The sequence below is a fragment of the Tamandua tetradactyla genome, chromosome 2 (genome assembly GCF_023851605.1).
Source record: "Tamandua tetradactyla isolate mTamTet1 chromosome 2, mTamTet1.pri, whole genome shotgun sequence".
NCBI lineage: Eukaryota > Metazoa > Chordata > Mammalia > Pilosa > Myrmecophagidae > Tamandua > Tamandua tetradactyla.
In genome coordinates, this window is record NC_135328.1 from 74,675,515 (window position 1) to 74,691,895 (window position 16,381).

At 36.0% G+C, this 16,381-nt stretch overlaps 1 protein-coding gene and 1 pseudogene across 2 annotated transcripts in view; both read right to left on the reverse strand.

The window, feature by feature from the left end:
* Window positions 1-331: 331 nt before the first annotated feature.
* MTAP (methylthioadenosine phosphorylase) overlaps window positions 332-16,381 on the reverse strand; it is a 79,491-nt gene continuing 63,441 nt past the window's right edge. Inside the window, exons 8-9 of one of the 2 annotated variants that reach the window (XR_013170392.1) lie at window positions 5,661-5,738; window positions 332-3,632 (exon numbers count right to left, since the gene is read on the reverse strand). The gene's annotated coding sequence lies outside the window, so the exon portion shown is untranslated. The remainder of the gene's footprint in view (window positions 3,633-5,660; window positions 5,739-16,381) is intronic. The other variant, XM_077148035.1, reaches the window with a different exon arrangement.
* LOC143673481 (BAG family molecular chaperone regulator 5-like) lies at window positions 12,896-15,810 on the reverse strand (annotated as a pseudogene).

The window sequence follows — 16,381 nt, forward strand, 5'->3', positions numbered from 1 at the left end:
AAGAGAAAAGATTAGAACAGGAAAAAACTGTTTAGCCAGCATGTTCTGTTATCTTGTGGGCCCTTCTTGTTGTTGACTTTTTGGGCTTTTGATCTTGTCCTTCAAAAGGAGGAAGGTGCTAATATTTAATATGATGTTTCACTGCGGCAAGCAGAACAAGGAAGGCATTCTGGGAACAGAAACTAAGTTTTTGTTGAGATTAGACTGATAGCAATCTATTCCAACAAGGGTTTTTCATGCTTAAAATAACTCAAGGCTTCTTGGGTGAAGTGATAATAATAAACTGTTTTTTTAAGCTACTGATTGCTATACCAAGCATTTTCCAGTTAAAGGGTTTTATTGAGTATTTTCAATTTATCCAGTTTTCAAATCCCCCTCTTTTATGTGATATTTTCTTATTCTTAAGAAACAGCATCTTGTGAACATTTCTTATAAAGGGAAAGTGCACGCAGATCAAATTTTCTGTAACTGTTTCCTGCTGAGCAAGGGTGAAGATGTTCTTATATTTAATCTGGAAGATGCTCTGGACATAAACCTACAGACACAAAACAGGCAACGGCAAGACATATACATTGTAAAATAAAAACCTGCTAATGCTACTCTTTATTTCATAGGTAAATTCATTAACCACTCAGAAAATGAGTCATTTACTATAATTTTTAACATGATTAATATTACCTTGCACATGGTTTAATATTGAAGAGCTATTAACATATTTAACTGGCATATATTTGCAACATCTAATATTAATTGACGCACAAGTCTTTTTTCTGAGTTGCATTGGGTGTTAAGCTTATAATACCATACATGCTGTCCCCTCATAGGAGCTAATTGTGTTTTTTTAGGTTTCAACCACAGCACTTTGGTAATTATAGCTCAGGGAGGTATGTTCTTTGTACAGTTGTTGAAGCACAGCATCACTGGTCCTTTGGAAAACAGGACAGTGGGCACTAGGTTTCCACTGGACTGTCTCACAGTGCCCTCCAATACTGTGCAAAGAGCCAGTCTGGAAGTGGTGTTCACTGAAGAGCTAAAGTGACTGACTCTTTTTCTGGCAGGGAGAGCTAAAGTTGTCTCTAGTAAAAAGGTGTTTTCAGTAACAGCATGTTTTCATTTAGTTCTGGCATATGTCCATGTGATGTGGCTGATACCTTTATAGTTTTAGGGACCACAGAAATGGGTTTAGCCAATAACTCATATGGGGAGACAACATGCACAGTACTAGGAACCTAGTTTAAACACATAAGCACATCAGTTAAAACAAAGGTTCAATTTTTTCCTTTAGAATTTTATTAGGGGTATGCTAATTAACAGGTAGAACAATTTGTATACTTGCTTGGCTTCTTCTTCTTTTTTTTTTTCCATAGGAACATGGATTGTATTGTTTAATGCAGACTCAAGGCCATACTTTTTTGGGTAGGCTTCACTTCCATTACAGATTCTCTTTGTGTAAGATCACAAAACAATATGATGTGAAGAGACCAATTTAAAAATTACATGCAGCAGCCCATGTCAACACAAAGAGCTCCCAACGAAGAACAACAATGGCCAAATCTGGCAATATGGGGCTCATTATGGGAGTAGACTGATTGGTTACAAGCAACACAAACACTCTGAAAATAGGAGAAAATCACACCACAACAGTTACTCCAAGCCAATTTGATGGTTTAGGTTACCAAAATGACCCATGCAAAAATTTCACAATGACTGTGGAAGAGTTAAGTGTATTATACTCACACACCATGTGTAAAGCTTAGGAATAGCAGTTGTCTCTATAAAAGCTATAAAAAATTGTTTGAAAAGAACTATAGGTGAAAATCTGCTTTCAAGGAACAGTGGATACATTAAAGGAAATATTGATATTTAACTTGCAAGAGCAAAATTAAAAGTTAAATGGTGTAACCTGGTGAAGGATGCAAACAAAATGAATTATAACCTTGATTTCCCAGGGGTAAAATTAAGACAGTGCTCTAACTTAAAAGCTTCTCAGTGTATTAAGATCACTCTTAAAGTTATGTTACAGAAAACCAATCCTAAAACTACCATTGCCAAAACAAGAATACTTATGACTTGCATGAGGGAGGAATTCACTGCCCCAAAACCCATACTTTCCCTTTGGCCCAACTCTCCAATGATTCTAGAACATTTCTAGTAGGAAGACATATCAAAGACATTTAATTATTGGACAAAACTGAGAGAGGAAGTGAGGATTTGTTTAGGTTTATGCTTTTTTTCTCTCTTTTTTAAAAAATATTTTCATTGAGAAATCTACACACACATACAGTCCATACATAGTATACATAGTATCCATCCATAGTATATATATATATATATCCATAGTACACAGAGTATATACAATGGCTCACAATATCACCAAATAGTTGTGTATTCATCACCATGATCATTTTTTGAATATTTGCATCACTCCAGAAAAATAAATAAAAATAAAAAAAGGAAAAAACTCACAATCCCATACCTCTTACCCCTCCCTCTCATTGACCACTAGTATTTCAATCTACCCAATTTTTTACCTTTTATCCCCTCTGTTATTTATTTTTTTACTCATCTGTTGTCATGGTCAGGTTCATGTGTCAGCTTGACCAAGAGGTGGTACCTGTTTGGTTGGGAAAAGTGCTGGCCTGTCTGTTGCAATGAGGACATTTCATAAAATTAAATCATGATCACGTCAGCTGCATCCACAGCTGGTTCCATTTGTAATCAGCCAAGGGGAGTGTCTTCTGCAATGAATGATGCTCAGTCTAATCCTGGAAGCCTTTTAAGGATGATTCAGAAGAGACAGGCTCTCTTCCTGCTTTGGCTGGCGAGCCTCTCCTGTGGAGTTCATCCAGACCCTCCATCGTAATCATTGGCTTCACAGCCTGCCCTGAGGATTTTGGACTCTGCATTCCCGTGGTCATGTGAGACACTTTCATAAATTTTATATTTGTGAGTGTTCCCTGTTGATTCTGTTTCTCTAGAGTACCCTAACTAATATGTCTATCCACACCCTGGCTATAAGGAGCATCAGACACAAGGTTTTTACAATCACACAGTCACATTGTAAAAGCCATATAGTTATACAATCATCTCCAAGAATCAAGGCTACTGGCTCTTCCACAGAGGCCTATATGCTGCTGTGGCTGCAGCCACACCTCTAGTGATCCCTGAGAAGTTCCAGGACATTTTGTGAGTACTCAACACCAACAGTGATGGGCGCCAGAAAATGGCCTTAGCCATCACTGCCATTAAGGGTGTAGGATAAAGGTACGCTCATGTGGTGTTGAGGAAAGCAGACATCAACCTCACCTAGAGGGCAGGAGAGCTCACTGAGGATGAGGTGGAATGTGTGATCACCATTATGCCAGTACAAGATCCCAGAACAGTTCTTGAACAGACAGAAGGACGTCAAGGATGGAAAATACAGCCAGGTCCTGGCCAATGGTCTGGACAATAAGCTCCATGAAGATCCAGAGTGACTGAAGAAGATCTGGGCCCATAGAGGGCTGCTCCACTTCTGGGGTCTTTGTGTCTGAGGCTAGCACACCAAGACCACTGGCCACCATGGCCACACTGTGGGTATGTCCAAGAAGAAATGAGTCTTTAGGCCTTGTCTTAATAAATAGTTTATACATCTGAAAAAAAAAAAAAGAAGAATCAAGGCTACTGGAACACAGCACAACAGTTTCAGGTACATCCCTCTACTCATCCAATACACCATAAACTAAAAAGGAATATCTATATAATGTATAGGAATAACCTCCAGGATAACCTCTTGACTCTGTTTGAAATCTCTCAGTCACTGAAACTTTATTTTGTCTCATTTCTCTCTTCCCCCTTTTGATCAAGTTGGCTTTCTTAATCCCTTGTTGCCAGGTCCTGGCTTATCCTTGGAGTTCTGACCCATATTTACCAGGGAGATTTACACTACTGGGAGTCATGTCCCATGTGAGGGGCGGGAAGGGAAGTGAGTTCACCTGCTGAGTTAGTTTAGAGAGAGAAGCCACATCTGAGCAACAAAAGAGGTTCTCTAGAAGTGACTCTTAGGCATAATTATAAATAGGCTTAGGTTCTCCTTTGCAGGAATAAGTTTCATAGGGGCAAACACCAGGATCGAGGGCTCAGCCTATTGAATTAGTTGCCCCCACTGCTTGCGAGAATATCAGGAATTCCCCAGATGTGGAAGGTGAATATTTCTTCCTTTCTCTCAGTTACACAAGGGGACTTTGCAAATACATTTTTACTCTCTGCCCAATATATTCTGGGATATATCGGAGCATCACACTAACATGTATAAGCAAGCAAGAGCTCATACCCTATTCAAGATTCCACGTAATTGTGATGTTCAAATAAACTGACCATACAAGTTAAATTAGATAATGCACTACCCAAAATATAAATTTTGCACCAAATATTCTCCCTTTAAGTTTTAAAATATGGACCATATCATCCTTTATCTTGTATTCTAATTGACCTTCGTTCTATCCAGATAGCGTCATTTGTATCTCTGGTTGAAGTCTGATCACTTTTTTAACTTTGCTGTATGGAGTAATGCTGACTTTCATAGTTTCAGTTTTGTAACTCAGAGTCTGAGATGTCACATAAATACCTGAAATTTCAGGGTACAACCAGGTTATACACAGATAACCTTGTATCTCAGAATTTAGAAATAAGTTACAACTCCTGTATATATATGACAGCTATAAGAGCTTACAATTTAGGCCCTGTTACAACAGGCCCCAACCTGGTAACCCATCCTCTCGACTTCAAGTCTCTTGAGTTTATATATTATAAATAGTCTATATGACTGAGGCATGATAATATTTGTCTTTTTGTTCCTGACATTTCATTCAACATATAAGTCCTTAAGGTTCATTCACCTAGTTGCAGGCCTCATAACTTTATTCCTTCTTGCAGCTACTCAGTAGTCCATTGTATGTATAAATCACAGTTCCCTCTTCTGTCCCTTAGTCGTTGTACCCTTAGGCCACCTCTATCCATTGCAAATGGCAAACATTGCTACCATAAACATCAGTGTGAAAATGTCCACTCATGTCCCCACTGTCAGTCTAGTCCATCCGTGATGGATATTTGGGGTGTTTCCATCTCTTGGCAACATAAATAACACTGCTATAAATATTAGTGTGCAAATGTCTCTGAATATATACCTAGTAATGGGATTGCTGGATCATATGGCAATTCTATACTTAGCTTCCTGAGGCACTGCCAAATTGCCTTCCAGAGTGGCTTCACCATTTTACATTCCCACCAGCAGAGGATAAGTGTGCCTCCTTCTCCACATCTTCTCCCAAGACTTGTGGTTTTCTGTGTGTGTTTTTTTATAATTGTCATCCTAATGGGTGTGAGATGATACCTCATTCTGGTTTTGATTTGCATTTATTTAAATGCCAGTAAATTTGAGCATCTTTTCATGTGCCTTTTAGCCATTTGTATTACCTCTTCTGAAAAGTGTCTGTTCATGTCTATTGCCCATTTTTAAATTTGGTTGTCTTTTTGTTGTTGAGCTGTAGAATCTCTTCATATATTCTGAATACGAAACCCTTATCTGTTATGTGGTTTCCAAATATTGTCTCCCACTGTGTAGGCTGCCTTTAAAAAAAAAATCTTTAAAAAATTTTTTATTGCCATATATGTTGACATACCATGTAATCATCCACAGTGCACAATCAATGGTTCACAGTATCATCATATAGCTGTGCATTTATCATCACATTTCTTTTCTGTGAAAAGTAACATATATACAAAAAAAGCAATAAATTTCAAAGTACATGCAACAATTAGTTGTAGAACAAATTTCAGAGTTTGGTATGGGTTACAAAGCCACAACTTTAGGTTTTACTTCTAGCTGCTCTAAGATACTGGAGACTAAAAGAAATATCAATATATTTGTTCAGCAATCACACTCATTTGTTAAATCTGACCTCTGTACAGCTCTTAATTTATTTGAACATTTTTATGTAGAGGCAAAGAAACTAGAATAGCAAAAACAATTTGGAAAAAGAAGTTAAAGTGGGAGGAGTCAGTCTATTCAATTGTAAGACTTATTAAACAACTACAGTAGTAAGACTGTGTGGTATTGGCAGAAGCTTAGAAAATAGATTAATGAAACAGAATAGAGAATCCAGAAACAGAACTACACAAATGTGCCCAACTGATTTTCTTTTAACTTGGAGGTAGATTGTCTTCTTCTTTTTTTTTAATTGTGAAAAATAACATATATTAAAAAAAAACCCAATAAATTTCAAAACACTGAAATTAGTTATAGAACATATTTCAGAGTTTGGTATGGGTTACAGTTCCACAATTTTAGGTTTTCCCTTCTAGTTGCTCCGAGACACTGGAGACTTGTCATACTCAATCTCCTCTGTTATAACTCCAACTTCTCCTTTGATCTTTCTCCCAATCTTTAGGGATATTTGGGCTATGCCTATTCTAACTTTTTCGTGTTGGAAAGGGATGTCAATGATATGGGATACGGGATGGAACTAGTTGATGTTATAAAGAGTCTGGCCTCTGTAGGTTTCGAGACTTATCTGGTGTAGGAACCCATCTGGAGGTTGTAGGTTTCTGGAAAGTTATCCTAGTGCAGGGAAACTTTGTAGAATCTTATATAATGCCCCAGGTGTTCTTTAGGATTGACAGGAATGGTTCTGGTTCAAGTTTGGCAAGCTCTGATAGGTAGCAAAGGCTAACTGAAGCTTGTGTAAGAGTGACCTCCAGAGTAGCCTTTTGACTCTATCTGGACTCTCTCGGCCACTGATACCTTATTTGTTACACTTCTTTACCCCTTTTTGGTCAGGATAGCATTGTTAATCCCATGGTTCCAGGACAGACCTATTTTTGGGAGTCATCTCCCACAATAGGCTGCCATTTTACTTCTACTTTTTTGCTTTCCTGACAAAGTTCTTTGATTCACAAAAGTGTTCAAGATTGAGGAGATTCCATATATCTATTTCTTTTTTCAATGCTCATGCTTAGGGTGTAAGGTCTAAGAAACCACCTCCTATCACAAGATTTATAAGATATTTCGCTACATTTTCTTCTAAAAATTTTATGGTCTTTACCGCCTTACTAAAGATCAATCGCCCATAAATGAAAGAGTCTATTTCTGCATACTCAATTTGATTCCCTTAGTCAGTATATCTTTCTTTATGCCAGTACCACGCTGTTTTGACCACACAGCTTTATAATTTGCTTTAAAGTCTGGTAATGTGAGACCTCTCACTTCATTTTACTTTCTCAAGATATTTTTAGTTATTCAGGGCACCATGCCCTTCCAAAGAAATTTGGTTATTGGTTTTTCTATTTCTGCAAAGCAAGTTGTTGGGATTTTAATTGGTATTGCATTGAAGGCAGTGCAATGGTGGCTCAGTGGCAGAATTCTCACCTGCCATGCCAGAGACCCAGGTTCAATTCTTGGAGCCTGCCTGTGCCAAACAAAAATAAGTAATTGGCATTGCACTGAATCTATAAATCAATTTGTGTAAAACTGACATCTTAACTATATTTAATCTTCTAATCCATGAATACAGTATTCCCTTCCATTTGTTTAGGTCTTCCATGATTTCTTTTAGCAATTTTGTGTGTGTATGTGTGTGTGTATAGATCTTTTGTATCCTTAAATTTATTCCTAACTATTTGATTCTCTTGATAAATGAAATTTTTTCTTGACTTCCTCCTCGGGATTGCGCATTACTAGTATTTAGAAACCCTACTGATCTTGGGGTATTGATCTCACACCCTGCCACTTTGCTGTACTTATTTATTAGCCCTAGTAGCTTTGCTGTAGATTTTTCAGGATTTTTGACATATAGTATCATGTCATCTGGAAACAGGGAGAGTTTTACTAAGAAGTAAATTACTAAGAAGTTAAGAAGTAAAACTTTCCAATTTGGATGCCTTTTGTTTCTTTTTCTTACCTAACTGCTCTTACTGGAACTTCTAGCACAATGCTGAATAACAATGGTGACAGTAGGCATAAGGTAGTTCCTGACCTTAGAGGGAAAGCTTTCAGTCTTTCCCATTGAGGATGACGTTACATATGGGTTTTTCATATATTCCCTTTATCATGTTGAGGAAGTTCCCTTCTATTCCTATCCCTTGAGGTGTTTTCATCAAGAAAGGATGTTGAATTCTGTCAAATGCCTTTTCTGTATCAATCAAAATGATCATTTGGTTTTTCGTTTTGACTTATTCATATGGTGTGTTACATTAATTGATGTTCTTGTGTTGAACCAGCCTTGCATTCGTGGAATAAATCCCATTTGGTCATGGTGTATAATTCTTTTAATGTGCTGCTGGATTCGATTTGCAAGTATTTTGTTGAGTACTTTTGCTTCTATACTCATTAAAGAGAATGGTCTGTAATTTTCTTTTCTTGTAGTATCTTTGTTTGGCTTTGGTATTAGGGTGATGTTGACTTCATAGAATGAGTTAGATAGCTTTCCCACCTCTCTAATTTTTTTGAAGAGTTTGAGCAAGATTGGTACTAATTACTTCTTGAATGCTTGGTAGAATTCACAAGTGAAGCCATCGGTCCTGAACTTCTCTTTTTTGGGAGCTTCTTGATCACTGATTCAATCTCTTTATTTGTGATTGGTTTGCTGAAGGCATCTATTTCTTCTCGAGTTAGTGTTGGTTGTTCATGGCTTTCTAGAAAGTTGTCCATTTCATCAGTGTTGTCTAGTTTACTAGCATATAGTTGTTCATAGTATCCTCTCCTTACATTCTTTATTTCTGTGGGGTCAATGGTTATGTAACCCTCTTCCATTTCTGATTTTGTTTATTTGCACCCTCTCTCTCTTTTCGTCAGCCTAGCTGAGGGTCCATCAATTTTATGGATTTTCTCAAGGATCTAACTTTTGGTTTTGTTGATTTTCTCTATTTTAATATTCTCAATTTCATTCATTTCTGCTCAAATCCATTATTTCTTTCATTTTGTTTGTTTTGGGGTTAGTTTGCTGTTTTTTCTCTAGTTCTTCCAAGTGAACAGTTAATTCCCCATTTTCTGCTCTTTCTTCTTTTTAAATATAGACATTTAAGGCAACACTTTTCCCTCTCAGCACTGCCTTTGCTGCAGTCCATAAATTTTGAAACGCTGTGTTTTTAATTTTCATTTGACTCTATATATTTACTGATTTCTCTTGTTGACCCACTGGTTGTTTAAGAGTATGTTGTTAGCCTTCATATATTTGTGAATTTCCTGGCCCACTGCCTTTTATTTATTTCTAACTTCATTCCATTATGATCCAAGAAAGTGTTTTGCATGTTTTCAATCTTTTGAAATTCATTGAGACTTGCTTTGTGACCCAGCATATGGTCTATCCTTGAGAATGATCCATGAGGACTTCAGAAAAAGGTGCATCCTGCTGTTGTGAGGTGTAATGTTCTGTAAATGTTCATTTATCATGTTATTCAAAATCTGATATTTTGATTTTTGATATTTTGATATTTTTGGGTTATTCAAAATCCTGGTTCATTATTGTTCTTCTGTCTAGATGTTTTATCCATTGATGAAAGTGGGGAATTGAAGCTTCCATCTATTATGGTACAAGTGTCTACTTCTCCCTTTAGTGTTGTCAGTGTTTGACTCATGTATTTTGGAGCACTCTGCCTTGGTGTATAAATATTTATGAATGCTATGTTTCCTTGCTGAATTGTTCCTTTTATTAATACATAATGTCCTCCTTTGTTTCTTTTAATTTTTTTACATTTGAAGTCTAATTTGTTGGACATTATTATAACTACCCCTGCTTTTATCTGGTTGTTGTTTGCATGAAATGTCTTTTCCCAACCTTTCACTTTCAACTTATTTTTGTCCTAGGGTCTAAAGCAAGTCTCCTGTAGATAGCATGTAGATGGGTCCTTTTTTGAATCCATTCAGCTAGTTTATTCTTTTGATTGGGGAGTTTAATCCATTAACATTTAATGTTATTAATGTAAAGCCTGTACTTTCTTCTTTTCTACCATTTTGTGTTTTGGATTTTATATGTCATATCTAATTTCTTTTCTCTTTTTACCTAACTGATAGTCTTCATTTCTACACTCTTCTCCAGACCTATGTCTTTTCTCATCTGCCTGTAGTGCACCCTTTAGTATTTCTTGTATAGCTGGTCTCTTAGTCACAAATTCTCTCAGTGACTGTTTGAAAATATTTTAATCTCCTCCTCATTTCTCAAGGACAATTTTGCTGCATATAGAATTCTTGCTTGGCAGTTTTTCTGTTTCAGAACTGTATCATGCCACTGCTTACTTGCCTCCATGGTTTCTTCTAAGAAGTTGACACATAGTCTTATCAAGCTTCTCTTGTATGTGATGGATTGCTTTTCTGTTGCTGTTTTCAAAATTCTCTTTGTCTCTGACATTTGGCAATTGATTAGTAAGTGTCTTGAGTAGATCTATTTGGATCTATTCTGTTTGGGGTATGCTGTACTTCTTGGATCTATAATTTTACATCTTGCATAAGAGATGGGAAATTTTCAGTGATTATATCCTCCATTAGTCTTTTGCCTCCTTTTCCCTTCTCTTCTCCTTCTGGGACACCCAGAACATGTATATTCATGTGCTTCATGTTGTTATCAATTTCCTGAGATCCTGCTCATATTTTTTTTTCCATTCTTTTTCTGTTATTTTATTTTGTGTGTTGGATTTCATATGTCTTGTCCTCTAGTTCACCAATCCTTTCTTCTGCCTCTTCAAATCTACTGTTGTAAGTCTCTATTGTTTTTCATTGCTTCTACTGTGCCTTTCATTCCCAAAAGTTTTGTGATTTGTTTTTTCAGACTTTCAAGTTCTTCTTTATGTTCATCCAATATCTTCTTTATATCCCCCCTTAACTCAGTGATTTGATTTTTGATGAGATGTTGTATGTGTGTTCGAACATTGTGAATTAATTGTTTCAGCTCCTATATCTCATTTGAAGTGTTGATTTGTTCCTTTGACTGGGCCTTATCTTTTTTTTCCAAGCATGACTCGTTATTTTTTGCTGGCGTCTAGGCATTTTATTTCCCTAATTAGTTTATTCTGGAGGTTGTTTTTTACTGTTTTACCTAGGGTTTTCTCGTCAGATGACTTTGTTCTATGTTCTTTGGTATTCAGTTCATTTTATTCTAGACCTCTAGCATAACTTCTGTTTAACTGATTAGAATTTTTCAGTTCTTGTTTTTCTGTTTCTTGCCCTGCCCATGTGGAGCCTTTTCTCTGAGGAGGATCTCCTCAGATATTATTGGTAGATTTCCCCAGACCAGACAGGTAAGGTTATACTTTTATTATCATTTAGGTTCTTAGGGATATTCCTTTATCTATCAGGTTTTAGGTGTTTAAAATGACAACTTCCCTACATGAAGTTCCCAGATTACTATGAATCTCAGAGAAGAAATGAGAAATTACTTCAGAGTTTAAAAGATATACTTAATACAATCAAATATTCTGTGAAAGGCAACTGCAGAAAGAGCAGTCAGTTAATCAATTATAATACCAAGATCAAGATATTACAAAAGTACTTCAGAACTTTGGGCGATTCTTTCATTTGCATTCACAGGCAAGCATGAAACTGGATCCTCAAGAAGTATTTATAGAAATATGTACAACTTTTGACAGAAGAAAAACATTTCAGGCACTGGTACATTTTAATGACACTTTTAGACAATAAAGAATTGTATGCACACCAAACTGTTACCTAAGTAATTGAGCAGGCACCTGGTGCAAGAGCAGCTTTGCTATTTAGTCCCAGAGAGTAGGATGTTTAAGATGCTGGTGTGGAAAGCTAACTTCTTCTGACAAGCTATGAAGATCTGGTTCTGCAGGGTTACTGACAGTTTCTGCCATAACATGTTGTAAAATAGCACTGGCCACATTTATCAAGCATGTCCAGTACCCAGCCTTGAATGACTGAAGACCAGTACATGCTACGCTCAAATGTTTCTGCTTAGTTTCTGGAACTTGGCATTGGAAACTAGTTTCTAGTTTTCATTATCTAACTAGAGGTTCCTCCCCCCCGCTTTTTTTTTTTTTAAAAAAAGGTTCATTAACTTCATTAAATATCCCAATCCAAACTAATTACAAAGGAAAAATTGTTTTACAGAGACAATAACTTGAAGGTATTTAATAGCTGATGTTTTATCTTTTCAATGCAGTCTCATTGTTTTTTTGTATTCTACTATTTTCATAATTTTTCTATATCACATAGACAAAAATAAGATATCTTCCCTACAAATGCAGAGTATGAATGGGGGGGCAGAAACATTTTCAAATAAAAAAAATTTACAAAAGAATAGATTTTCAATCAAAACTACCCAATGAACAAACAAAAAACTCTACCCTATTAATTGGGTGGGACCACATCAGGATTTCTAAATCAAACACAGATCCCCCTGCTCTACTCAGCATGTTAATATGTATCATTGTACTGCTTTTGTGCTTGGACCTTACTCCTATCTAATGAAAAATTCACCCTTTCCTCATAATTTTTCTAGTATTGTGCAAGATTATATCTATTTTTTCAGATTCTGTAATATCTGCATGTTGATGTTTGTAACAACCCTTTATTTAAAATTAATTACAAAAGCTGCCCCTATTCCATATTTTGATAAGAGGAGGGAAAAAAAACCCAAACCAAAATCAAACAAACAAACAAAACCATACTACATCAAACAGATAAAGACCCAAATGGACAAGTTAATGTGCTATAATGGTATTTGTTTTGCAACATCAAAAGCAGCTGAGATACTGAATATAATTTGCTCAAATCATAAATAGTGAGGTTGAAATATGCATGTATAAATCATATTTAGGTTCAGTGAACTGAAAGCTCTCTGTGAATACATAAAAGTATATATAAAGTGCAAAACAAGCGATATCAGACACGAGATCTCAAGTTTTAGTACTCCCATTGATCAATTTCAGGTTGAGATAGCTGAGAATGTTCTGGGTGAACTTCACTGCCTGCTGCCTGGCAGCTTTGCACTTCTCCTCTCCCTGCAGATCAACGGGGTCCAGGGCCAGCAGCTGCTTGGTGAGCAGCTCTTCCAGTTGAATGTAGATCTTAACAGCCCCATTTCCACTAAACAAAAGAACTTATTCTTGGATTTCTGACAAGTTTCCAAGGATGTCCCAGACTGCTTTATGTAATGGGTGCTCCTCAGAAACAATCAACTTTCTTTCCTCAAGGGCTTCCTTCAAGTCTATATCAGTTATTCTGTAACAACGAATTATTTAGTACAGAGTTTACACTTCAATCACAGCTCTTCCCCTGGCTTCTCGAATGCAGATTTTTATTTCAAGACTTACCTAATCCAACTGTCCAATCAAACCCTGCAGTCCCAAATTTTGCAGCTCAAGTACAACTCAGAGAAATTCTGTGCTTGAGGAAGTTTGTTTTCTATTACTCTTATCCTTTTGAGGACTTTTTCGATTTTTAAAATGGAATGATTCTGTCCCAAGTCAAAAAACATACATACTGTCTGCTTCCTCCTCTAAGTCCAAATATTTCAATAATTTTTTGATATCTTCTACTACCTCCCTTCAATGATTCCTGACTTCTGCATGCCTGCATACATCTAAAGCATCCAGAACGGCAATCAACCCTGAAAGCACACAAGATAAGTGCTGCAAGTCCCATTGTTCATGCCCATTAAAAGTGTGATCAGAGTGCATCTAGCCTCTGTCACACATCATGGAGTTAATTCTAGTGACTGAAAGATGCATGTTTTTAGAAAGAGGTAGGGAAGGCTGCTTCTTCATGCAGTCTTCAGTGATCTCTTGCACTGCACAGACTTTGGTTAAAGTGTGATGCCCTGCTTTTTGCTATGGGACCTTTCCTCCGGCTTTAATGTGTATCAGCCTAAGAATGATACCCTTTGATGCCTTCTTTGAACTCATCACTTAAAAAGTTGCCTCCACTATAGAATAGCATTTTTTTTTTCCATAAGGGAAAAAAATTCCTTAAAAACGTTCTGTATTTCCACCCCAGTGCAGGTAGTTTGCATTCTGCTCCAATTCTTTGAGAAGATGCTTTGTCTGTGCTGTCCTCTTACTAGCTTGCTAAATCTCTACTTTTCTTTTAGTATCTACAGAGTCTATTTCAAAAGCTGTTTTGTTGTAAATCTCTCCAGTTTCTTGCAATTATTGTTGATACACACTGAAAACAATTAACTTGCTGTTCTATACTTTTACTTCCTTTTGGATTTCCTGAAGCCTACTATTAGAGGGTTGTTGATTTCCCATATCCATACTTTTGTTGTGCTGTATTTCACAAGCACTGTCCATCCAAGCCATTGCGATTCACCCACCATCAGCTTCACTTCTTTTTAAAAATTATTTTTGTTGAAGATGAAGTTCTGACTTGTAGCTGACTGCAAGTACTTTTTAGAGAAGAACTGGAGTAAAACAATGTAATCGACAAGGAAATTTTGCTGTCTCTATGACATATAACATCTTTAAAACAACTAAAATCATGACTAACCACTATATTATTAATATTTTTCAGATAAGCAACCAATAGGTTGCATATTCATCGTTTCTCAGTACATTTGCATCGATTTAGAAAAAGAAATAGAAAGACAACAGAAAAAGAAATAAAATGATAATAGAGAGAAAAATAAAAATAAAAAAAGAAAAAAGAAGGAAAAAAAAACTATACCTCAGATGAAGCTTCATTCAGTGTTTTAAACTAATTACATTACAATTAGGTAGTGTTGTGCTGTCCATTTCTGAGTTTTTGTATCCAGTCTTGTTGCACAGTCTGTGTCCCTTCAGCTCCAATTACCCATTATCTTACCCTATTTCTATCTCCTGATGGTCTCTGTTACCAATGACATAGTCCAAGTTTATTCTCTAATGTCGGTTCACATCAGTGGGACCATACAGTATTTGTCCTTTAGTTTTTGGCTAGTCTCACTCAGCATAATGTTCTCTAGGTCCATCCATGCTATTACATGCTTCATAAGTTTATTCTGTCTTAAAGCTGCATAATATTCCATCGTATGTATATACCACAGTTTGTTTAGCCACTCGTCTGTTGATGGACATTTTGGCTGTTTCCATCTCTTTGCAATTGTAAATAATACTGCTATAAACATTGGTGTGCAAATGTCCGTTTGTGTCTTTGCCCTTAAGTCCTCTGAGCAGATACCTAGCAATGGTATTGCTGGGTCATATGGCAATTCTATATTCAGCTTTTTGAGGAACCGCCAAACTGCCTTCCACAGTGGTTGCACCATTTGACATTCCCACCAACAGCGGATAAGTGTGCCTCTTTCTTCACATCCTCTCCAGCACTTGTCATTTTCTGTTTTGTTGATAATGGCCATTCTGGTGGGTGTGAGATGATATCTCATTGTGGTTTTGATTTGCATTTCTCTAATGGCCAGGGACATTGAGCATCTCTTCATGTGCCTTTTGGCCATTTGTATTTCCTCTTCTGAGAGGTGTCTGTTCAAGTCTTTTCCCCATTTTGTAATTGGATTAGCTGTCTTTTTGTTGTTGCATTGTTAATTATTTTTTACAATGTGAAAGAATAAGACCTTTGCAGTAGTTTGGAATAAAAAGATATCCTTTAGGGTTTGATCTTGAGAAAGCAAAATGTTTAAAGTTGTCAGTTTTGAACCAATATATAGATTTCTTATTAACTCAAGTTAAGGAAAGACTTGCTCTTTTGAAAGTGAGACCTGATTTTCTTAAACACTAAGGATGATAAAGTCAACATAAAGTATAAGACGTTATTTTGATAAAACAGACTTTTTGTCTTTTACACTGGTTATTCAGGAAAAACTTTCTAATAATTCAGAAAAATGTTATCACTTTAACAGAGAGAAAGTTAAACTGTAGTTTGTATTAATATATATTATTTGATACTAAGACTTTAAAAAATTTTTATAGATGGGATGATAAAATTTTTCTTAATTTGGACTATAGCTTCTTTTTTTGCAAACTTTCTGTGATTTACTATACTTATTCAGGTTTTGCTTTATTTTTTAAATTCTGCAATAACTAGTTACTTAATACAAAATTAAATTTTTTATAAAAACATTTTTTAATATTTCACATACTTAAGTTACTAAATTGATTTTGGAAACTTTTTTCAAGTAAAGACTTTACAACATACAATTACTATTAAGATTAAATTTGTCAGAATAATGCTAAATACTTAAAATAAATGCATTTTAAAACAGCAATATACAATTTTTTGACAAGGATTAATGGAAAATACAGGTATTGCATTAGCCACTGCCACCCCCAAAAAATAAAAAAAAAGTGATTTGATTCATGAAGGTATTTTTGTCTTTACAGTTTTGTTAAATTCTTTAGAGATATATTGGCTCTATATGTATGTCCGCTATTATAGGGAAGTGAATGAGGAATGAGT